Below are 24,002 nucleotides of genomic sequence, written 5' to 3'. Positions count from 1 at the left end.
TTTAACTTCTATGCAGAGTACATCATGAGAAATGCTGGGCTGGACGAAGCACAAGCTGGAATCAAGATTTCTGGGAGAAATATCAATAACCTCAGATATGCAGATGACACCACCCTTATGGCAGAAAGTGAAGAGGAACTCAAAAGCCTCTTGATGAAAGTGAAAGAGGAGAGTGAAGAAGTTGGCTTAAAGCTCAACATTCAGAAAACGAAGATCATGGCATCTGGTCCCATCACTTCATGGGAAATAGATGGGGAAACAGTGGAAACAGTGTCAGACTTTATTTTTTAGGGCTCCAAAATCACTGCAGATGGTGACTGCAGCCATGAAATTAAAAGACGCTTACTCCTTGGAAGGAAAGTTATGACCAATCTAGATCATATATTGAAAAGCAGAGATATTACTTTGCCAACAAAGGTCCATCTAGTCAAGGCTATGTTTTGTCAAGTGGTCAGGTATGGATGTGGGAGTTGGACTGTGAAGAAAGCTGAGTGCTGAAAAATTGATGCTTTTGAACTGTGGTGTTGGAGAAGACTCTTGAGAGTCCCTTGGACTGCAAGGAGATCCAACCAGTCCATTCTGAAGGAGATCAGTCCTGGAATTTCTTTGGAGGGAATGATGCTGAAGCTGAAACTCCAGTACTTTGGCCACCTCATGTGAAGAGCTGACTCATTGGAAAAGACTCTGATGCTGGGAGGGATTGGAGGCAGGAGGAGCAGGGGACGACAGAGGATGAGATGGCTGGATGGCATCACTGACTCAATGGAGTGAGTCTGAGTGAACTCTGGGAGTAGGTGATGGACAGGGAGGCCTGGTGTGCTGCGATACATGGGGTCGCAAAGAGTTGGACATGACTGAGTGACTGAACTCAACTGAACTGAACTGATACCAACTAAGGGTCAGATATGCCAAAGGGTCTGGGGGACTTTTAGTTTGTTCTGTTTATACTTCAGTACCAAGGGTTTGCATGCTCATTTGCTCAGCTGTAGCTGACTCTTTGCAACCCTGTGGCCTGTAGCCCACCAGGCTCCTCTGTCCATGGAATTCTCCAGGCAAGAAGACTGGAGTGGATACCTCCTCCAGGGTATCTTCCTGATGCAGGGATAGAACCCTGCATTAGCAGGTAGATTCTTTATTGCTCAGTCACCTGAGAAGCCCCAGTATCATAGGCAGACCAGACTTCAGGATTTCAACATCCTGAATTTGAGCTGATGGGGATTATGAGTTATCTAAGTAACTCCTGTCTCCTCTGGGAGCACCCCCATCCCCACCCTGCCATCCACACCTAAGAGTCACCTGACCAAGGGACTTGCAGGATCAAAGACCAGCTCCCCTTCCTTCCCTCCATCCCTCCAGCACCTTGGAATCACTGCCTCTTGAATTCTCCCTGCCTTTCCTGTGATACTTTTCCCCAAGGATTCTTCCTGGGTTTGCCTCACCTGGCAATGGATATATGTATTCTCTGCAGCTTAGCTTGGAAAGCTCAGACGGTAAAGCATCTGCCTGCAATGTGGGACACCTGGGTTCGATCCCTGGGCCAGGAAGATCCCCTCGAGAAAGAAATGGCAACCCACTCCAGTATTCTTGCCTGGAAAATCCCATGGATGAAGGAGCCTGGTAGGCTACCAGTCCATGGGGTCGCAAAGAGTTGGACACGACTGAGCAGCTTCACTGGTCACTGGTAGCTTGGAGAAGACCTAGAATCATCAAAGACTTGAGGAAACTGACAGGGGACATAAAATCCAGGAAAACCCTGACCACATCCCTGATTTAACCTGTATTTATACCATCATTGTATATATTTTGTATTTGTTTGTTTTGGCTGAACCTCGTAGCTGGTAGAACTTCCAGAACCAGGGATGAAACTGTGGCCCCCTGCGGTGGAAGCTTGGAGTCTTCACCACTGGGACCAGCCCTACCCAGAATCATTATATCTCAACCTACAATGGTTAATAAAATTCCAAAGTGGCTCAGTGGTAAAGAGTCCACCTGCCCGTGTAAGAGATGCAGGAGATTCAGGTTCAGTTCTTGGGTCAGGAAGATCTCCCGGAGGAGGAAACAGCAACCCACTGCAGTGCTCTTGCTGGGAAAACCTCATGGACAGAGGAGCTCGGTGGACTACAGGTCGCAGAGTTGACATGACTGAGCAAGCACACACAGAGGTTTGTAGCTTGGTAGAAGAGGAAAAATAATTTCCCTCCACCTTTCAGAGCTTGACTGTGATCCTCTGTAATAAAAATGGATCGACAAGAGAAAGACACATTTAAAACATGTCTACTTCATGTATGTGTGAGAGAGAGCTAGGGGGAAATGAATAGCTTAAAGAGGTTGGCTTTGGAATTTAGGCTTAAATATCCTCTTAATAGGAAAAGAGGAGTACCACATGGAGACTCCTTAGGGCAAGGATCTGCAGCCTCTAGGATCTAATACCTGATGATCTGAGGTGAAGCTGATGCAATAACAATAGAAACAAAATGCACACACATGTCACAATCTTGAATCATCTCGAAACTATCCCCCCGTGCTCCCTGGACCATGGAAAAATTGTCTTCCACAACACCAGAACCGGGTGCCAAACGGTTTGGGGACAGCTATCTTCAGGAACAGCAAGTGATTTTTAGGAAAGGTGAATGGGCCCTTAGGAGACAGGTGGGAGATGTGACTGTGATAAAGTTCATCTGGGTCTGTCCGGTGTTAACTTGTGTTGAGTCCATCTTCCCTGGATGATGAACTCTTCGGGAGGGGGTTTATGATGATAAAGTTCCTTTGAGATTATCTGTCTTCAGGCAGATAAGGAAAGCTCAAAAGGAGTCTCTTCCAGCATTTGCTACTTTTCAAATGCTTTTAGCTCAAAATAAGCAAAATGCCAAAGCCTCCTGTTTGTGGGGACCTGCCCTGCTACCCACCAGCTTATAGCCTTGATTCCAAGCCTGTGAAAAATAGAGGGTTTTGGGTTCCACCGAACAGGAGCTTTTGAACGTGAGTTCTGAGAATCTGTATGTTGACCATGTTCTGAGACCCATACTACCTATGCTCCACAGAGCTTACTCTTCATCGTAACCCACCACTCCATCCTCTCATTAGCATCACTTTACTGTTCCAGGAGGTTCTTCCCTAGACAAGTGGCCTAGTTATTCACCACTGAAATTTTCCAAAGTATTCCTCAGCTCCTCGAGGATAGCCTCACCAGTTTGTGCCCTAAGGTTATGTAATTTCTCTGCCTTCCCTTGCTTCTGCTGCCAGCCTTCGACTGTTGCGTTCTGATCTCTGCTCAATCTGAATCAAGACCACCCCCACCTTCATCCCAGGACTTCCCTAGCGCTCCAGGGGCTAAGACTCTGTGCTCCCAATGCAGGGGTCCCAGGTTCCATGCCTGGAACTAGACCCCCCATGTCACAGCTAAGAGTTGGCATGCTGCAACTAGCGGGCTAGGTTACATAAGGCCTAGACAAATGAATAAATTTTTAAAAGGACCTTCCCCACTCCCCCGGTGAGGGACACACCTTAAACCAAACGTCCCATTTTCAATCAATTCTAACCTTGCCCTTCCTCCTCTGAGAGGCTGCCAAATCTCTGCAGAGATGGAGTTCTCCTTGTCTCATCAGGGGGTTGTTCTGATAATATTTGGGGAGCTGGCATTCCCTGGTCTCCAGGAGATTCCAGGACGCAGTTTGATCAGAGAACTCCTGGACAAAATCACGTCCAAATTGCTGAGCCTAAGGTACAAGGTCCCTCAGGGTTGACTGTTGCCTCACTTATTACACAAACCCATTGCCCTCGGACTCTTTTTAAGAAGCCATGCACCAGCCCTCGTTCTTTTGTGTCTTTAGATACTCTGTGTTTTCCTTGCTTTTCTCTCTGCTCTTCCTTCTGTGTCTCAGTGCCTTTTCCACACCTGTTCTTGGAACCAGTCTCCAGTGGTCCTTAATTACCCATCCCTCCCAGGATTCACATGCCCTGTGAGGTCCTAACCCACAGTGAACCTGGACTGGCACTGTAACTTGCTGTAACTGATTCAACGTGGTAGGCATTCAGCTAGGCCATCACTGGGCCTAAATGTAAGACCTAGAAACAAGGAAGTGTGCCACCCCCAGAGCCCCGAGCCATCCAGCTATTCTTCTGTGGACGCTGCGCAGAGTGGGCCAGACCAGGGAACTATTTGGACAGCTGCAGGGTTGCTCTGCCAGCATCCCGGTTTCAGTCAGCCTTTGCGTCATCTCTGCAGAGACTACGTAGGTGAGCTCCCACCCAATGTCCCCTGGATAGAAAGAGTGTCCAGGAGCTTCCCTGGGGGCCCAGTGGCTAAGACTCAGGGGGCCAGAGTTGGATCCTGGATCAGGGAACAAGACCTCACATGCCTCAACTAAGACCTGTACAACCAAATTAATTACTTAATTTTTTTAAAAAGCATTCAGCTAAACCCAGAATAGTTAATCGTACAGAATTGCTATCTTAAGCCAGCAGTTGTGGGGGTCATTTGTCACACAGCAGCAGACCACCAAATACGCATACTTTAGACTTACCTTGATAGCCACTCCTTGGTGGGGCTTTTTTGCATTATCTCACTCCACTGCCTTCCCGTGGCCAGAGTGGGAAGCAGAAATCGCCTAGTTCCCTGCTGGAGTGGGCAAGAACACATGCAGCTTCCAGAATGGAAATTTCCAGCTTTTTCTGGCCTCCTCCTGAAGCGCCTTCCATAAATTCAACCTGTTTTATGTCCAGTGGGCCTTTTTAGGTGAGACAGCAGTTTAGGAAAAACTCTGCCAAGGATCAGAAAAATGTATGATATACACTACTGCCAGGAGATCGCGTCTTGCCTTATAGAAATTAAATCACTTTTCTTTTATTACTTCCCACTGTTTGATTTTACTGTGATTAATATGTCTACTAGAATATTTAAGAACACACGTGCCAAGTGCTTCAGTCCTGCCCAACTCCTTGTGACCCCGTGGACTGCAGCCTGCCAGGCTCTTCCGTCCATGGGATTCTCCAGGCAGGAGTACTGGAGTGGGTAACCATTCCCTTCTCCAGGGGGTCTTCCCAACCCAGGGAGTAAATCCATGTCTTGTTAGTCTTCTTCAGTGTAGGTGGGTTCTTTACCACCAGCGGCACCTGGGAAGCCCGACAGCTTTTCTTTAAAATCTTTTCTGTTTTTCATTTCTGTGACCACGCAGTGCGCTGTGTGAGATCTTGGTTCCCGGATCAGGGGTTGAACTACGCCCCCTGCAGCAGACTCGAGGGAAGCGGAAGTGTTGGTCGCTCCGTCCTTGTGCCCCCAGGGACTGTATGGATTGTAGCCCCCCAGGCTCCTCTGTCCATGGGTTTCTCCAGACAAGAATACTGAAATGGGTTGCCATTTCCTTCTCCAGGAGATTTTCCTGACCCAGGGATCGAACTCAGGCTCTCCTGCATTGTAGGCAGATTCTTTACCCTGTGAGTCACCAGGCAAGTCAAGATTTGTGGAGTCTTAACCATTGGACTGACAGGGAAGTCCTATCCTGAGAGCTTTAAAAAAATATTTTTAAAATGTTATTATTAAAATCTTTTTTGTATTGAAATATATTTGATTTACTATGTGTTAGTTACAGTTGTACAGCAAAGTGATTCAGATTTTTATATATATACACACACACACATATATAAGACGTCCATTATATATACTACTTCGTAGAGGAGACAGCAGGCCTTCCCTCATATCTCAGTCAGTAAAGAATCTGCCTGCTGATGCAGGAGACCCAGGTTCAATCCCTGGGTTGGGAGAAGGAAATGGCAACTCACTCCAGTATTCTTGCCTGGAGAATCTCACGGACAGAGGAGCCTGGCGGGCTACAGTCCATGGGGTCACAAGTCGGACACAACTTAGCGACTAAAGAGAGAGCAAAGAGAGATACATATATATGTATATTCTTTTTAGATTCTTTCTCATTATAAACTTATTGATGGACTCTTTGCAACCCCATGGACTAGAGCACGTCAGGCTCCTCTCCAGGCAAGAAGACTGGAGTGAGTTGCCATTCCCTTCTCCAGGGGATCTTCCCACACAGGGGTTGGGCCCACTTCTCCCACGTGGCAGGCAGATTCTTTACCATCTGAGCCAAGAGGGAAGCCCCGTAGCTCCCTGTGCTGTGCAGTGGCTCTTGTTTATCTATTTCGTATGTTTGGCCACCTGACGCGAAGAACCAACTCATTGCAAAGACCCTGATGCCAGGAAAGATTGAGGGCAAGAAGGGAAAGGGGCCACAGAGGCTGAGATGGTTGGATGGCATCATCGACTCAGTGGACTTGAGCTTGAGCAAACTCAGGGAGATAGTGAAGGACAGGGAAGTCTGGCGTGCTGCAGTCCATCGGATTCCAAAGAGCCGGACACAGCTTCGCCACTGGCCAACAATGAGCGAGAAAAACAAAGTGTGCCCACGTATTCAGGCCTCTCTCATCCCCATATTAGCAACTCCTAATTTATTCCCCTCTCTTTGCCCTGGAATCTAGCTTTTTATGTTTCAAATCACTCAAGTTACAGTTATCTGATAGAGGCTGGGATAAGTTTTTAGACGATGTGAACATATGGCCACAGGGACAAGTGTAAGGGGAAAAAGTGAGGGATGGCTTTCAGCCCTTTTGGTTTGTGCTGCAGGTTTTTGATGAGATACATTTGCTTTGCAATGCTGTGCTGGCTTCACTGTACAGCAATATGAATCAGCAGTGAACATACACACATCCCTCCCCTCCCTCTTGAGCCCCCCACGCAGGTCATCACAGAGCGCAGAGCGGAGCTCCCTGTGCTGGGAAGCAGCTTCCCGCGAGCTGCCTATTTCGCACGTGATAGTGAACGCACGTCAGCGCTACTCTCTCGATTCCCCCAGCCCTCCTTCTCTGAAAGTGAAATGAAAGGGGAAGTCTCTCACTCCTGCCCGATTCTTTCTGACCCAGGCCAGAATACTGGAGAGGGTAGCCTTTCCCTTCTCCAGGGCATCTTCCCAAGCCAGGGATCGAACCCGGCCAGGTCTACCATATTGCAGGTGGATTCTTTACCAGTTGAGCCCCAAGAGAAGCCCAAAACCACTGCCGAAACCTGGGACTGAACCAGGGACCTTTAGATCTTCAGTCTAACGCTCTCCCAACTGAGCTATTTCAACTATTTTTTCTCCTTCTCTGCCTGTATTTAAAAGCCCTGACAATGAGTGTAAATGGCTCCCCCTCAGTTCAGTTCATGCGCTCAGTCGTGTCTGACTCTTTACAAACCCATGGACTGGAGCCAGGCCTCCTTGTCCATCACCAACTCCCGGAGTTTACTCAAACTCATGTCCATTGAGTCAGTGATGCCATCCAACCATCTCATCCTCTGTCGTCCCCTTCTCCTCCTGCTTTCAATCTTTTCCAGCATCAGGGTCTTTTCCAATGAGTTGGTTCTTAGCATCAGGTGGCCAAAGTATTGGAGTTTCAGCTTCACATCAGTCCTTCCAATGAATAATCAGGACTGATTTCCTTTAGGATGGACTGGTTAGATCTCCTTGCAGTCCAAGGGACTCTCAAGAGTCTTCTCCAACACTACAGTTCAAAAGCATCAATTCTTCAGTGCTCAGCTTTCTTCACAGTCCAACTCTCACATCCATACATGACCACTGGAAAAACCATAGCCTTGACTAGATGGACCCTTGTTGACAAAGGAATCTCTCTGCTTTTGAATATGCTAACTAGGTTGGTCATAACTTTGCTTCCAAGGAGTAAGCATCTTTTAATTTCATGGCTGCAGTCACCATCTGGGTGATTTTGGAGCCGCAAAAAATAGTCTGTCACTGTTTCCACTGTTTCCCCATCTATTTGCCATGAAGTGATGGGACCGGATGCCATGATCTTCGTTTTCTGTATGTTGAGTTTCCATGCACAGTGTGGAATGGCTCCCCCGGTGGCATTTTATTCTGAAAGCAGGTAGTACCTGGCAGAAGGCAGTGCAGACAGCACCTGGCAGGCTGTTTTGTGAGCCAGAAAGTCTTTTTCCTTTTCCCTCACTCACGGTGACAAACGCGTAGCGGATGTACCCTCTTACCCCTTTCTGGTCGTGTTGTTCAGTAGTGTTAAGTGTATCCGGTGTTGTGGAACCAGTGTCCAGAACTTTTTCCTCTTTCAAAATTGAAGCTCCACACTCATGTAGCACCTCCCGGTCCCCACTCTGCCCGCCTCAGTCCCTGGGACAGCTCTCTACTTTCTCTCTCTAAGAACTGATTATACTAGATACCCAAGGTAAGTGGAACCACACATCATGTTCCTTTTTGTGACTGGCTTGTTTCAAGCCGCTTAATGTATTTCAGTTAGCTTAATGTGTTCAAGTTTCATCTGTGCTGTAGCATGTATCAGTCCATCCTAAAGAAAATCAACCCTGAATATTCACTGGAAGGACTGATGCTGAAGCTGAAACTCCAACACTTTGGCCACCTGATATGAAGAGCTGACTCATTGGAAAAGACCCTGATGCTGGGAAAGATTGAAGGCAGGAGAAGGGGATGACAGAGAATGAGATGGTTGGATGGCATCACCGACTCGATGGACATGAGTCTGAGCAAACTCCGGGAGTTGGTGAAGGAGAGGGAGGCCTGGCGTGCTGCAGTCCATGGGGTCGAAGAGAGTCGGACACGACTGAGCGACAACAGCAGCAGCAGGGCCTGAGGATCTCCTTCCTTTTTGCAGCAGCTACTTTTGCACATGTCTTCTCTCTTTCCTTTTCTCTTTAATCTAAGGGTTATAGGGCATTTTTTGGTCATTTTATTTATCTTTTTGTTTATTTTTGGCTGTGCTGGCCCTTCATTGCTGCACACCGGCTTTCTCTAGTTGCAGCAAGCAGGGATTACGTTGTGTGATGCCCCGCTTCTCATCGTGGTGGCTTCTCCTGTTGCAGAGCTTGGGTCCTAGGCACTCGGGCTCAGTCGTTGTGATGCTTGGGTTAAGTTGCTTCTGGTCATGTGGAATCTTCCCAGACCAGGGATCGAACCATTTTCCCTTGGATTGGGAGACAGGTTCTCATCCACTGTTCCACCAGGTAAGTCCTGTCTTCTCTTTCTTGATTCCACACTTCACGGTACATCAGGCAGCCCACTCCAGTGTTCTTGCCTGGAGAATCCCATGGACAGAGGAGCCTGGCGGGTGACAGTCCATAGGGTCGAAGAGAGTCAGACATGACTGAAGCAAGCTAGCGTGCGTCTATCTGGAAGTGGGGGTGTCAGTGTCTCTCATCAGTTTCTTCCTGGGCCAGCCACGTATACCTGTTTATGTGCACAGGCTGCGTACACGGGGTTCTATGGAGGAGAGATGGGGAAACTGACGTGGTCGCTGGGCCGCCCCTCAGCAGGGCGTCCTGGGTCTGGGTCTCAGAACCTGGCCATTGTTCATACTCCTTCCTTAATTCAACGTCTCCATGTCTGGGAATTTATTCCAAAGAAATGACTCAAGGAGGAAAACAGTATTCACATTCAACAATCTTGGAGCAGTGCATGCAGGCAAGAATGGCGGTGTAGCTCTCACATCTCCTGTGAGAGAGCCGGCTCTGCGGGCGGCAGGGGGCTGACCGCCTCCAGCTGCTGCCCCTTTGGGCTCTGCTGCACCGTTTGCCCCAGCTCTGGACTCTGCTTGGGAATAAGAAGGGCCTCTCTTAGAAAGTGGGCTTTAAGTGACTTCCCTGCAGCTCCAGCGGCTAGGACTCTAAGCTCCCAGTGCAGGGGCCATGGGTTCAATCCCTGGCCAGGGAACTAGATCCCCCGTGCTTCAACTAAGTGTTCACGTGCTGAAACTCAAGATGCCATGTGTCACCATGAAGGTCAAAGATCCTGCATGCTACAGCTAGGACTCAACCCTGCCAAATAAATCAATAAGTATACAAGAAAAGGGAAAGTGGGCTTTAGGCTAAAACATCAAGGATGAACATGACCTACTCAGGCAAAGAGTGGGTAGAAGAGTGTTCTAGCATATCGGTTATTCATAAGCCAAAAAAGAATAAAGTTTCACCCTATTACCTTGGTTACCAGGGGCTGTGCTTCCAAAGAACCCATCTTTTTTTCCACAGATGGCCTCAAAGATGCTTTCCCCTTGAATCTGTAAATGCTACTTCCAGCTGAAAATCCCTGGCCAGACAGGGCCCTCTTACCAAGGCCCTGGATCTTTCAAACAGACTTGGTAAGTGTTGGTATCATGATTAAGGTTATCTGTCATTTTCTGGATGGTTAGGAAAAGAAAGAAAAAGAAGGGTCTCCAGAATACTAGGGAATTTATGCAAACAGAGTGCTTGTTCATTTCAGCCCTGGTGTAAATATCACAGGGCAATCAAGTGGGGTTTCCACAAAAGAACACACACTCCTCCCTGTTTTGGTGGCCAAATGATGCCTGTGTTAAAATTGGTCCACCTGTCCACCAGCGCCCGAAGCTTGAATGGGCTGATCCTGCTTCTGTGGAAAAGGGTATCACAAACCTGGAGCAGCCCAAAGACTGGGGAGAGTCAAGACGTTGGGAGAGGGTCACAGAGCATCCCGTGTCTGTGGACAGACCTGGAGATGAATTCCTGGACGTTCAGGGCTGCTGGGGTTGGGGTCTGTGTGCAGCCTGTCCACCCAGTGGTATCTGCTTGAGCAGCTCGAGAACAGGGAGCCCATGACCTTCAGAGGCAACCCAATGTGTCCCTGGTCTGCTCGGACTATTAGACTTGCGCTTCGCTTGATAGGAATTGGTCTCCTTGATGATTTCACATCTCAATCTCATATCTGGAGCCACTGTGAAAAACTACAATTAAAAATTGTTTGGTTTGTGTTGGTTAGTGCTAGTGCTCAGTTGTGTCCAAACCATGGACTGTAGCCTGCCAGGCTCCTCTGTCCGTGACATTCTCCAGGCAAGCATAGTGGAGTGGGTTGGCATTTCCTTCTCCAGGGGATCTTCCTGACCCAGGGATTGAATGGCGTCTTCTGCATTAAAGGCAGATTCACACTGATGTTTCGTTGTTGTTCCGTCACTCAGTCACGTTCAACCCTTTGCGACTCCATGGACTGCAGCACGCCAGGCTCCCCTGTCCATGACATTCTCCAGGCAAGCATAGTGGAGTGGGTTGGCATTTCCTTCTCCAAGGGATCTTCCTGACCCAGGGATTGAATGGCGTCTCCTGCATTAAAGGCAGATTCACACTGATGTTTCGTTGTTGTTCCATCACTCAGTCATGTCCAACTCTTTGCGACTCCATGGACTGTAGCCCGCCAGGCTCCCCTGTCCATGACATTCTCCAGGCAAGCATAGTGGAGTGGGTTGGCATTTCCTTCTCCAAGGGATCTTCCTGACCCAGGGATTGAATGGCGTCTTCTGCATTAAAGGCAGATTCACACTGATGTTTCGTTGTTGTTCCGTCACTCAGTCACGTTCAACCCTTTGCGACTCCATGGACTGCAGCACGCCAGGCTCCCCTGTCCTTCACTATCTCCCAGAGTTTGCTCAAACTTATGTCCATCGAGTCAATGATGTCATCCAACCATCTTCTCCTCTGTTGTCCCCTTCTCCTCCTGCCCTCAATCTTTCCCAGCATCAGGGTCTTTTCCAACAAGTTGGCTCTTCATATCAGATGGCTGAAGTATTCAAGCTTCAGCTTCTGCATGAGTCCTTCCAGTGAATAGTCAGGACTGATCTCCTTTAGAATTGACTGGTTTGACCTCCTTGCAGTGCAAGGGGCTCTCCCGAGTCTTATCCAACATCACAGTCCAGAAGCATCAATTCTTTGTCACTCAGCTTTCCTTATGGCCCAACCCTCACATCCCTACATGACTGTTGGCAAAGTGATGTCTCTGCTTTTTAATACACTGTCTAGGTTTGTCATAGATTTTCTTCCAAGGAGCAAGGCTCTTTTAATTTCATAGCTGCAGTATCCATCCACCATGATTTTGGAGCCCAAGAAAATAAAGTCTCTCACTGTTTCCATTGTTTCCCATATATTTGCCATGAAGTGATGGAACCGGATGCCATGATCTTAGTTTTCTGAATGTTGAGTTTTAAGCCAGCTTTTTCACTCTCCTCTTTCACCTTCATCAAGAGGCTCTTTAGTTCCTCTTCCTTTTCTGCCATAAGAGTAGTATAATCTGCATATCTGAGGTTGTTGATGTTTCTCCCGGCAATCTTGATTCCAGCTTGTGTTTCATCCATCCTAGCATTTCTCATGATGTACTCTGCATATGAGTTAAATTAGCAGGGTGACAATATACAGCCTTGATGTACTCCTTTCCCAACTTGGAAATAGTCCATTCTATGTCCGGTTCTGACTGTTGCTTCTTGACCTGCATGCAGGTTTCTCAGGAGGCAGGTAAGGTGGTCTGATATTCGCATCTCTTTAAAAATTTCCCACAGTTCCCACAGATAGCATAGTCAATGAAGAATAATTAGATGCTTTTGGGAATTCACTTGCTTTCTCTATGATGCAACCAAAGTTGGCTATTTGATCTCTGGTTCCTCTGCTAATGTCTTTAGCAGCATGTAACTGTGAGCCTGTCCCTTTGCATGAGTTCTTCATCCAACCTGATCAGGAACTCTTTGAATGGCAGGATGGAAGGTGCTGTGCTCATCAGAATCATTTCCAGAGCTCAGGAAATGAGCAGAATCCCAGCAGATGCTCTGTAAGCTTGCTGATTGGAGAAAACCAGAAGAGCTCTTGGGAGGCCTCGGGTATATGACTCAGCTCTTAAATCCTTTTAGGTCACCTGCCCTTCTGGGATTCATAAATATATTATTATTTTATGTATGAAACAGTTTCAAGCTTCATTTTGCCTCGTATAAGTGCTTGAAGAAATGCAATGATCAATACAACTCCGTTTTCATTGTTTCCAAATATTGGAGGCAAGCAGACAAAAAATAAAGACAAAAAGGATGGGAAAGGGGGAGGGGGCAACATGGGGAAACCCCTGAATCTCCAAGTTCCTTTCAGAACCCTTAGAAACAGGGTGGAGGGGCTGCTGAAACTCATCCCAGCCGATGACAGAATGGGGACTGATGGACAACGTGCTGCCCGGCAGCTGCTATTGGACATCACACAGTGCCTCCCCCTGAAACTGGCTTCTTTGGGACACTGGGTCACTGTGATCTCATGGGCACTGTGAGTCGTGTCTCCTGTGCACTGGGTCACTGTGATCTCGTGGGCATGTGAGTCGTGTCTCTTGTGCACTGGGTCACTGTGATCTCGTGGGCTCTGTGAGTCGTGTCTCCTGTGCACTGGGTCACTGTGATCTCATGGACACTGAGTTGTGTCTCTTGTACATGGGATTGTTGTGATCTCGTGGGCACTGTGAGTCGTGTAGAACAAAGAGGTCTTTGTCATTATTTTGACTTCCAGAGAGCTCAGAGTAAATTTGGCTCCTTCTACAACATTCTTGCTGCTAAACTCAATCTTAGTTCCAAGTTTTCAACACTTATGTTCCCTCTTGATTAATTCACTGTTTCAAAATTTTATGATATGCATTTACATAAAATACCACATATTATTTTTAAAAAATAAAGAAATAGATAACAGAACTGAGCAGTTGTGGAGGGAAATTCACAAGGGTGAACCTGGTAAATTCTGAGCCCCAGCTTCCATTCCCACTCCTTATCTCAGCCACAGTTTCACTACCTGTAGCTTTAGATTTAGTCTAAACCATCCTGTGCTTTACAGAAGACAGACTGGTGTAAACCAGATAGTCACTAGTTAGCTCAAGGAGTTCCTGAGAATTTTACAATGAAAATTAACTTTAAATTTAATTTTAAAATTATGATGTTATTTTTAAAACAAGTTGGAGGTGCAAATAAAAATGGACTGTGTGTTTCTTCTGAATAGAGTGTTGCAGCATTGAAAGGCTGGCAATCACTAAGTCATAGGCAAACAAATCAGCAAAGTTGGGGGCTCAAAACTCAGACCGGAGTTGGAGGAATCTCTGCTGAGTGTCATGGTCTGGAGAGTCCTGAGTAGAGAGAGTTGGAGATAAGATGTGAAAGAAAGAAGGGTTTTCCATTCTTCCATTGCAATTATTCATGTATTCATTCTTTGGGCTTCGCAGGTGGCACCAGTGGTAAAGAACTCACCTGCCAATGCAGGAGACGTAAGAGACATGGGTTCCATCTCTAGGTCTAAAAGATTTCCAGTATTCTTGCCTAGAGAATCCCATGGACAGAGGAGCCTGGTGGGCAACAGTCCAGTCAGTCAGTCAGTTCAGTCGCTCAGTCATGTCCGACTCTTTGTGACCCCATGAATCACAACATGCCAGGCCTCCCTGTCCATCACCATCCCCTGGAGTTCACCCAAACCCATGTCCTTTGAGTCAGTGATGCCATCCTGCCATCTCATCCTCTGTCGTCCCCTTCTCCTCCTGCCCCCAATCCCTCCCAGCATCAGAGTCTTTTCCAGTGAGTCAACTCTTTGCATGAGGTGGCCAAAGTACTGGAGTTTCAGCTTCAGCATCAGTCCTTCCAATGAATACCCAGGACTGACCTCCTTTAGAATGGACTGGTTGGATCTCCTTGCAGTCCAAGGGACTCTCAAGAGTCTTCTCCAGCACCACAGTTCAAAAGTATCAATTCTTTGGCACTCAGCTTTCTTCACAGTCCAACTCTCACATCCATATATGACCACCGGAAAAACCATAGCCTTGACTAGACGAACCTTTGTTGGCAAAGTAATGTCTCTGCTTTTCAATATGCTGTCTAGGTTGGTCATAACTTTCCTTCGAAGGAGTAAGCATCTTTTAATTTCATGGCTGCAATCACCATCTGCAGTAATTTTGGAGCCCAAAAAAATAAAGTCTAACACTGTTTCCACTGTTTCTCCATCTATTTCCCATGAAGTGATGGGACCGGATGCCATGATCTTTGTTTTCTGAATGTTGAGCTTTAAGCCAATATTTTCACTCTCCTCTTTCACTTTCATCAGGAGGCTTTTTAGTTCCTCTTCACTTTCTGCCATAAGGGTGGTGTCATCTGCATATCTGAGGTTATTGATATTTCTCCTGGCAATCCTGATTCCAGTTTGTGCTTCTTCCAGCCCAGCATTTCTCATGATGTACTCTGCATATGAGTTAAATAAGCAGGGTGACAATATACAGCCTTGACGTACTCTTCCTATTTGGAACCAGTCTGTTTTTCCATGTCCAGTTCTAACTATTGCTTCCTGACCTGCATATAGGTTTCTCAAGAAGCAGTTCAGGTGGTCTGGTATTCCCATCTCTTCCAGAATTTTCCACAGTTTATTGTGATCCACACAGTCAAAGGCTTTGGCATAGTCAATAAAGCAGAAATAGATGTTTTTCTGGAACTCTCTTGCTTTTTCCATGATCCAGCAGATGTTGGCAATTTGATCTCTGGTTCCTCTGCCTTTTCTAAAACCAGCTTGAACATCTGGAAGTTCATGGTTCACGTACTGCTGAAGCCTGGCTTGGAGAATTTTAAGCATTACTTTACTAGCGTGTGAGATGAGTGCAATTGTGCGGTAGTTTGAGCATTCTTTGGCATTGCCTTTCTTTGGGATTGAAATGAAAACTGACCTTTTCCAGTCCTGTGGCCACTGCTGAGTTTTCCAAATTTGCTGGCATATTGAGTGCAGCACTTTCACAGCATCATCTTCCAGGATTTGAAACAGCTCAACTGGAAATCCATCACTTCCACTAGCTTTGTTCGTAGTGATGCTTTCTAAGGCCCATGGGGTCACACACAGTTGGACACTGCTGCAGTGACTTAGCACAGACACACGTGTTCATTCTTAAGGGGCTCCTAACAAAGATGACCCTTTACGACGTGGGGAAGACGAAAAACACCGAAGAAGAAAATATAGGAGAGCAATCATTGTGGAATGAGTTAGGCAAAGATTTTTAGATATGGTGGCAAAAGGACCATTCATAAAAGTACAAGTTAATAAGTTGAACATTGAAGGAAACCACAAAATTATTTTGAGCTAAAGGTCGTTAAGAAGCAGCAAACACAGAAGAAGCTCCTGCCTTTCTGCCTAAGGGCAGGATTTAAATTCTACTTTTTCTAAGTCAGACTCTTACCAGCCCAGAGATGGCACCAGACGAATCTGCAGGTAAACTTTACTCCATTAGTTTTCCTTTCAACCCACATAGATTTACCTTCCCATGGTTTGCTCACCTCGGAAGCCTACGCTTTTGTTCATCCAGTCCTTTCTCTACAGATGTATTATTCTTGCTGAAGATGGTACAGAAACTGGAATTTTAAGCCACCATTTTGAATTACTTTTGGTTCAGTTTCTTCCTGAGTAAAGTGCAGTGTGTGCTGTAATAAACTATTAAAAAAAAAAGAGAGAGCTTCGGCTGAAAATCTAAGGCGGGCAGAAGTAAAGTTTTGCCTTCCCTACAACTTCATCAAAGTTTAAAAATTAGGCTGAGAGGAGACGGACCCAAAGCTCTGAAACATAAAATTCATATAAATCTGGGGTCAGCGGACGTGGCCCACAGTCTGGGACCTGTTTTTTGTCAATAAAATTTTATCGGAACATGGCCCCACTCACTTGTTTTTGTCTCACCTATAACTGTCGATTTTATAAAACTGTGGACCCTCACACGTCACCACCTTACAGCTTAAAACGTCCAGTGCTTTCTCTTTGCAGTATTGATGCCCTTTAGCCAGAGACCACTCTGCAATGGCAGAGTTGAAGAGTTGCAACAGAGACCTTGTAACACAAAAGTCTAAAATACTTAATAGACCGTCTTTAGGAAATAGTTTGTTAAAGCCTTCATATAAAGCACAGAATGTCCAACGGCCACCAAGAGCTCCTGACCCCTTCAGCACTAGAGTGACTGAGGACAGAGGCTGCCAGACACAGTCCTTGTCATGCTCCCCCACTTCCCTGCAGCCCAGAGTGCCTCTCTCCTGGAATCCAGACCCCCTCCAAGGCAGCCCAGTGTGCCCGACAACTGGCATCATTTCCGTGAAAACGTTAGGGAAGCATCGATGTGAACAGTGGTCACCCTGGTGCACGCCACCTTCCCTTCTCTTCATCTCTGTCTCTAGCCGCCTCCCTCCTCTCGTCCTGGTAACCTTGGCTGAGCATCTACATTATTCCAGGGAAGACACAGCCTGGGCCTTCAAGGAGCCCACCTTCCAGCAGAGCAGAGACATGGACATAAGTAACGCTGTGTGACGTGCTGAGTCATGTAATAGCTATGGAAAGAGAAAGCATGGCTGGGGACTCACAGAGTGGCAGAACGGACCTTTGATGGCTCGTACACGGTGCTGTGTTTTAAATAGGTGACCAGCAAGGACCTTCTGTACAGCTCAGGGAACTCTGCTCAGCGTGATGTGTCAGCCTGGACGGGAGGGGAGCTGGGGGAGAAGAGATGTATGTATGTGTGTGGCTGAGTCCCTTCCCTGTTCACCTAAAATTGTCACAGCGTTGTTAGTCAGCTGTATCCCCATACAAATTTTTTAAAATTTAATAAAAATGTATGGCTTTTATTGAAGGCAGGAGGAGAAGGGGACGACAGAGGATGAGATGGTTGGATGGCATCACCGACATCGTGGACATGAGTTTGAATAAATTCTGGGAGGTGGTGATGGACAGGGAGGCCTGGCGTGCTGCAGTCCATGGGGACGCAAAGAGTCGGACACGACCGAGCGGCTGAACTGAACTGAACTGATGGCTTTTATATTCAAATAGTTTGGTTTGAATCGCAGCTCGGCCAGTTCCCAGCTCTGCCACACTGGGGAGTCACTTGGCCTCCTTTATGAACTCCAATTCTCTCCTCTGTAAGGTAGAAACGACACCAGCCTCCAGAGCGGTGGGTTTCGTGGGGGTGAGATGAGTTGCTTTGTGCAGAGCACCCAGTTCAGCATCAGCGCTCGCTGCTGTTCTCAGCAGCGGTCCTCACGGCAGTCAGTAACAGACGCCGTGGTGACAGTCGGCGATGTGGCCAGGAGGGCGGCGGCGGAGAGGAGAGGGGCACGGTGCATACACAGAGAGGCTTTCACGAAGGACGTGGTCTGTGACCTGGGCCTTGACGCAAGACCAGGAGGCAGTCGTGTGGAAAGGGAGGTGCGGGTACGGGTAGGATAAAAGGAACACGTTGAAACCCTTCTTGCATGATGCAAATTTGTCAAAGATGGGAAAGGCAGAACAGGGTGATTTTCTGATGCACCCGAAGTCTACTCCAGCAGTTATGACCATCAGAATAAGGGGGGGGGGTCTGCGCTTGGACGTGGACAAGGGGACCCTTTCAGCTGCCCTTAGGACTAAGGCAGAAGAACTAACCTGATCCCTGGGGAGTTTTATTTTTTTTCTCCTTCCTTCTTGTCCAGGTGTCTTTTATGTTGACTTTGAAGAGGGCTGCTGATCTAAACCGAGACCCTCGCGGTTGAGCCCAACTTCCCCTTTCAGCTTCCTTCTCCCCCACCCCTTGCACCCTGCTTCTGTGCTCCACACTCAGCGTATTTAAAAAACAGTCTTCCCATCTCCTACATTACCCCGCCTGCAATGCGGGAGACCTGGGTTCCATTGCTGGGTTGGGAAGATCCCCTGGAGAAGGGAAAGGCTCCCCCTCCAGTGTTCTGGCCTGGAGAATCCCATGGACTGTACAGTCCACGGGGTCGCAGAGAGTTGGACACGACTGCGCGACTTTCCCTTCACTTCCCATCGTGTTCCGCCCACCATCTGCAGGCGGGGATGCTCCTGTGTGTTCCCTCCCCTCCTGGTTGGGAGGGTGCTTTGCGGGCACTCCCTGTTTCTGGGGCTCACTGGCCTCATCACCATCTTCCCGCTCCAGGCCCTCTGAGCTGGTCTTCAGAGGCGTTCTCTGTGCTCCATCCCCACTGTGACTCTTAATTCGGGTTTTCCATCATCTGGATTTTTCTGTTTCTTTCTGGTCTTGCCCCCACAGGCCCATCTGTGTGTAGTGGTTCGATTACTCATTTTAAAAATACAGACCCTAACATGTCACTTTACAGCTGAAAACTCTTCCAATGCTTTCTCTTTGCAGGGTTGCTATCCTTTAGACAAAGACCACCAGACCAACACCTGGAGCAACCAAAGCCGGGTTTATTGGCTTGTTGCAACAGGCACCTCAGAACGCACGTGTTAGGGGGTTCAAAGCCACAGGCCTTGGCCTTGGGTTGGTTAGTTTGGGGAAGGATTCAATCAGGGGTCATTTGTTCTGGAATCAGAGTCTGTTAGAAAGCAGGGCTGGCTCTGTGACTGACATCTTGGTCACTTGTATCTGGAAGGAGCCACCCTGGTTAGCTACATGGACGTGCTTGTCACACACTGACTTCCATCAGTGTTGGCTGTCAGCCCATTGCCTGTGGTCAGCAGTGCGAAGAAAGCTCAGCTCCCTGTCCTCACAGAATCTTATTGTTAGGGATGGAGGAAGAACGTAGCCCTGGTGTCCAGGGATGTCCAGAATCGAAACAACGATCCCGCAGGACCATGACACTCTCACAGGTCGGTCTGCGGCTCACAGCCAGTGACCCTAAACGTTTCAACAATCTCACAGAGTTGAAACCTCACTCAGAGTTATCCTGAGCCTGTGATCCACGCCGCAGAACGAGGTCACTGCGTGGATTTTTCTAATCACACACAAAAGTAAGATCGCTGTGCCGCCGACAGAATAACCAGATGTGGACGTGCCTCACTTTCTTGCCTTCTAAAAAATATTTATTTGGCTGCACCTTCTCACTCACATAGACAGACAGACTTTATTTTTTCCTTAAAACTCTCTTGAAACTTGGCTTTGCAGACACGTTTTTCCCCGAGAAGCTAAACAGTTACCTTTTTATCTGGTGGCGCGTGAGGCCTCCCGGCTTCGCTGTGGCGCGAGGACCCCTTAGTTGCGGTGGGTGGGAGCTAGCGCCCTGACCAGACACGGAGCCCGGGCCCCCTGCGCTGGGAGCTGGGTGGCTTTGCCCCGGACCACTAGGGAAGCCCCAGCTCAGCCCTACCTTGTGAGAGCATCCAGACCAGAGCAAACCTCTGATTCCTTCCGCCCTCCCCCGAACCCCCCAACCAAAGCCTGCATGCCACACCAGGCTCTCTCCAGCAGTGTCTTGAGGACAGGAAGCTCCCTCTTCCTCGGGATCCGCGGGTAAGGCTCCCTTTGACGTCAGTGCTTTCCCCGCAGGTCTCCTGGCAGCTGGCTCGGGTCAGCATTCAGGTCTTAGGGGGACATAACCAGTTGAGAAAGGCCTTGCTGGCTTCCCTCAGTGATCCCGCATCACATTTTCAAGCTTCTACATGCACTTCACGACGCTCGGTCACAGCACCACCGCGCTGTGGAGGCCGTCTTTAGCGCGTCACCTTTGCCTCTGGCTGTGCTGCACGCGGGTGCGCGCGGGCGCTCTCTGCCGACGGTGCGGGCTTCTCGCTGTGCTTGCTTCTCCGCTGCAGACCGCAGGCTCAGAGGCAGGCTAAGGAGTTGTGCCCCTGGGCTTACTGACCCTGGGCCCGTGGGATCTTCCCCCACCGGGAAGGGAACCTGTGTCCCCTGAACTGGTGGGCAGATGCATACCCACTGGACCCACCAGGGAAGCCCCTCGGTCGTATCACTGTGAGCTGCCTGCCTCGCCCCACCCGAGCGCCGGGTCTAAGGGATCAGGAAAGCCTCTAACATTTGCACAAAGAGCTGGACGTACCTTACTGGGAACAGAGGAGCATCTTTTTAACGAGTCTCTGTCTCCCGCAGCTCCCACCTCTGATTGCTGTCTGAGTCTAGTTTCTAAAACAAAGGGCAGATGCCAGCGCTACCCATCTTCACAAACGTTTCCTAGAGTCCTTCTTCAAGGCGTCATCCACTTGCTCCTCTTGCCGGACCTCCCACTGGGGCTGTTGGAGAACCCCGAGCTGCAGGCATGGAGAACATTCTGGAACATGCCACATGCCTTCTGGCGGCCAGACCTTGACAAGGGCTGCTGCTTCTATCCGAGACGTTCTTGCCCATCCCCTACCCTGCCCACCGCCACTCCCCGCCCGGCTTATATTTTTTCCTGGGGGCAAAATCCTGGCCATTTTTCAAAGCCTGGCTCCCAAAGAAGCTCTTTTAAGCGGCTCTGCACCCCCCCCCACCTTCCTCGGGGCTCCTCCAGGCCTTGGTTAGACTCCGGAATGACTGAATCTGCACCCCACTTTCTGTTGTCTTTTCTCAGGAGAACATGTGTGTTTCTGGGGCAGGGGACCATCAATCCTTCACACCTCTGTTTCTCCAGCTGTAACATTGGAACCTCAGTACCTACCTCACCGGGTTCTCAGGAGGTGCCTGTCACTCTGGGTGTGAAAGAGTGAACACATGCAGAGGGGCCGCCCAGAGGCTCCCGAGGACGAGGCCAGTCTGATGGAGAAGCTGGGGAGCCCAGTGCAGAATGCCTGGATCAAACCCGTTCTCCTAGTGCGCAGCTGGGGCAGCGGGTGCGCCTCTGGCTTCCTTGTGCAGTGCGTCTTTTGTTTGCTTTTTATTCACGTATTTTTGGCTGCCCTGGGTCGTCACTGCTGCGTGAGGGTCTCTCCCTAGTTGCTGGCAAGAAGGAGCTGGTCTTCATTGCGGTGCAGGCTTCTCATCGTGGTGGGCGGCTCCTCTGGTCGTGGAACACCGGCTCTAGGGCGCCAGGCCTTCAGTAGGTGTGGGGCGTACACTCACTTGATCTGCATGTGCTGGATCTCTCTGGACCAGGGGTCGAACCCATGTCCCTGGCATTGCAAGGCAAAGATATTGTTAACCCCTGGACCACCAGGGAAGTCCTCCTGCAAGGCATTTAATGATGCGATTAAACTAAATGAAGTTTGAGTTCCCTCCCACGTGAGGAGGAGGGTGGTGGTACACGGCAGGATGACTCCAGGTCTAAAAGCGTGCTTTAACGCGTCCTGTGGGTGTCTTGAATCTTCCCTCTAGCTCACGTGGTAAAGCGTGTGCCTGCAATGCTGGAGACCTGGGTTCGATCCCTGGGTCAGGAAGATCCTCTGGAGGAGGGCATGGCTACCCACTCCAGTATCCTTGCCTGGAGAATCCCATGGACAGAGGAGCCTGGTGGGCTGCAGTCCATGGGGTCACAGAGTCAGACACGACTGAGCGAGTAACACTGCTCCTGGAGGGTGCCTCGGTTTGCATGTTTCCTTGGCTCTTTACCACGCGTCTCCAGAACGTGTGTGATGCTTGTGGGAACCGTCTTTTGGATGCAGTGGACAGCCTGGTCTCAGCTCTCCAGGGAGGTGGGTGATTTCCTGGAGGCTGTGCGTGAAACCACATCGGCCTCTAGTGGCCAAAGGCCCACAGTGCAACAAGCCAGCTGCCATCCAGGCTCTGGCCGAATGACCCCTAGGAAGCCCCCGGGACTTATCCCTGAGACCCTTGCAGAGCTCTCTTCTCAGCAAGAAGTCTGCCATTAGTCCAAGCTGTTGGAGGCGTTAAGTATACTCGATATTCGCATGTCACTGACAAATACTTTCGGATACTCAAACGTGTCTGCGCTGTATAAAAGCCTGTGAAGTGAGTTGTTACTGCCATTTCAGCTCAGGAGAGACTGACTTGCTCCCGAGTTTGGAAACTTAGTCCAGTTTGTTACAGAGACTGGCTGTGTGCAAGGAGAGTGAATCACAGGAATGGAGAATGGATGTTTCGGGATGGAGCGATCTTGATTCTTAGCGGTCCCACGGCAGCCAGGGGTAGTGGGGTGAGCTTTGGAGCCAGAACTCTCCAAAGCTCTCGTATACCAGAGGAGGGAATTCGGACAAGTTAACACTCATTGGTGTTTGCCCTGTTAGTCAGAGTATTTCAGGGGAGTTGTTGTTCAGTTGCTAAGTCCTGTTCAACTCTTTGTGACCCCCACCGACTGCAGCACACCAGGCTCCTCTATCCACCACTGTCTCCCGGAGTTTGCTCAAATTCACGTCCATTGAGTCAGTGATGCTGTCGAACCATCTCATCCTCTGCCGCCCCCTTCTCCTTCTGCCTTCGGTCTTTCCCAGCATCGGGGGCCTCAGAAGACTGAGTCAATGACATAAAACGGCGTAGAGGCGTCTAACGTCAGTCAGTGCAGTACCTCCTTTCATATGACTTTGAACATGTGGAGAAAAATGCAGAATCTCATAGGCATGTTTTAATGTTTTCCAGCGTGGATTTTCCTCAACTTGGTTTCTGCCTAAGGTTTCTTCTGTTGCATGTAAAGCTGGATAAAAGAAAATCTCCGTCAGCTGCAGGCAAGCTGGTAAACGTAGGGGAAATCTACCTTTTTGAGGCTGCCTGGCCAGCCTTGGGAGCTGTGCCCAGTGGCCTGGCATCATAGAGCTTTACCCAGCACACTCGAGTGAGCCTGGCCCTGGCCGGAGGGATTACGTTTCATCCCGTGTAGAAATCACTTGAAATTCCCCCTGTTCATCCAGATACAGAAATAAAAGCAGCAACTCGTGGTCTTGCTGAGGCAAAATCTTTATTGTTAGCCGTTACCGGGTCCCTTATTCTTTCACTTGGGCATCCATCTGCCAAAAATAGACTGTTGTCAAAATAGGGTATTTTGAGAACCACACGAGTGTGGATTTTCATACCTCACACCCCACACGTATTTCATCAAAAGATCAAATTATATTTTTATCATTTTTATCTGTAGATCTTAAGAGTTCAATAGAAGCTTCTGAATGAAATGATTACTTTCATTTTTATCATCTTCATTTTAAAAAAAATATTTATTTGGCTGTGCCAGGTGTTAGGTGAGGCACTCGGGGTCTTTGGTCTTCACTGTGGCATGCAGACTCTTTAGTCGCGGCACGCGGGATCTAATTCCAGGACCAGGGGTCAAAGCCAGGCCCCCTGCGTTTGAAGCTTGGAAGCTCAGCCACTGGGCCATCAGGGAAGTCCCTTGTTTTCACTTTTTAAATGTACTGTCATTTGGGTGGCCATTTCTTGGGTCTGAGGCTTGAAGCTGAGGCAGGATGAGAGGCAGGAGGCCAAAGCATCCTTTTTTAAATGCCCTGCCCGAACACTCACACATACACACACACAGATGCATCAATTGGAGTGACATCCACATCTTTCTTTTTC

At 48.6% G+C, this 24,002-nt stretch overlaps 1 non-coding gene across 1 annotated transcript; it reads right to left on the bottom strand.

Annotated features, from left to right (window-relative positions):
- Positions 1-7,060: 7,060 nt before the first annotated feature.
- On the bottom strand, positions 7,061-7,133 carry TRNAF-GAA (transfer RNA phenylalanine (anticodon GAA)). Its single transcript has one exon. It is a non-coding gene; the product is annotated as a tRNA-Phe (tRNA).
- Between the last annotated feature and the right edge of the window lie 16,869 nt (positions 7,134-24,002).

The sequence above is a fragment of the Bos taurus genome, chromosome 15 (genome assembly GCF_002263795.3).
Source record: "Bos taurus isolate L1 Dominette 01449 registration number 42190680 breed Hereford chromosome 15, ARS-UCD2.0, whole genome shotgun sequence".
In the NCBI taxonomy this organism is placed as follows: domain Eukaryota; kingdom Metazoa; phylum Chordata; class Mammalia; order Artiodactyla; family Bovidae; genus Bos; species Bos taurus.
The sequence above is the reverse complement of the archived record's forward strand: the minus strand, read 5'-3'. Positions and strand labels throughout refer to the sequence as shown.